At 43.1% G+C, this 1172-nt stretch overlaps 1 protein-coding gene across 1 annotated transcript in view; it reads left to right on the top strand.

Moving 5' to 3' along the window:
• Nucleotides 1–1172, top strand: part of nfia (nuclear factor I/A) — a 127807-nt gene that overhangs the window by 107842 nt on the left and 18793 nt on the right. The gene's annotated exons all lie outside the window — the stretch shown is intronic.

Raw genomic sequence — 1172 nt, 5'->3', positions numbered from 1 at the left:
GTGCGTGCGTGCGTGCGTGCGTGCGTGCGTGCGTGCGTGCGTGTGAATGTATAGTAAAAACAAATTATTGTAAACAGTAGGTTGAACGGTAAAGACCATATTCATCCCTCAGTTCTTGGTTGTCGGAGTGTCCTTAAACACACTTCACGATGTCACTATTTCATGAGGTGTGTATACCGTTAGTGTTTGTCGTGTGGATCTCAGACCATGACGTCCACATCATACTAAGCTCTGATTAGCTGAGCTGTTCCTCCAAACAGTGAAATAACCAATGAACACCAGATGTTTAAATCCAGATGTTTGACAACTCAAGGGTTGTCAGGACGACTATTCATGATTCAGTTGTGATGTTGGAGTGTGTAGCAGGACACTGAGCTCATGGCCAGTCACTGTTTCCTCACTTAAACCTCATTACTGCACAGGTATCATAAAAAATGAGCAAATATTGTTGATGAACATGAGGTGGGACTTTGCAGAAATGTTCTGTAGTTTCTTTAAACTCAGTTGCAGTTAGAACAAGTTTTAAGGTGTTAAATGTCAGTAAATTAATATGATATATAATATAATATAATATAACATAATGGCTCCATCCATCTAACCTCACTCATCATGCAACAATAATGTAATGAACATAAGACCCAAATCCTACTGTTGTTTGTGAGACATTGTTCAGTGCTGAATGTTTTCCTGTGGAGGACAGTCCTGCTCATGTTGGAGCGGATTAGAGAAGTGAAAATCGAGTTATTCTTCTTATATATCCTCGGCGGTGACGCTGCGTTAGATCTGGATCTGGATCAGGATCAGTCCCCCTCCATGTTAGACATTCTTCAGACTCCTCCTGGTGTCCTCCTTCACATCTCCATCGTCCTCACCTTCATCTTTATCCTCTCCTCACAGTGATGGGTTATCTCCTCCTTCTCCTCCTCTCCTCTCCTCCTTCCTCCTCTCTCATCACCCTCTCAGCTGTCTGATTTCACTTCCTTCTTTTTCTGTCAGAATTTCTCACATTCTTCCTTCACCCCCCCCCCCCCCTACTCTTCATCCAAATCTTCCCATCTCCATCTCTCCGTCCTTCAGGAGCTCTGCCATTTTGATTCTTCTCCTTCTTATCGTTTATCAATCCCCACCAATTGCTAGCAAATATCTTCTTCGTGGAAAAATTGGCAGGGGAG

This window comes from Seriola lalandi, unplaced genomic scaffold (assembly GCF_002814215.2).
Source record: "Seriola lalandi dorsalis isolate HSWRI2012SDOR001 ecotype SW California unplaced genomic scaffold, Sedor1 jcf7180002054885, whole genome shotgun sequence".
Classification (NCBI taxonomy): domain Eukaryota; kingdom Metazoa; phylum Chordata; class Actinopteri; order Carangiformes; family Carangidae; genus Seriola; species Seriola lalandi.
The sequence above is the reverse complement of the archived record's forward strand: the minus strand, read 5'-3'. Positions and strand labels throughout refer to the sequence as shown.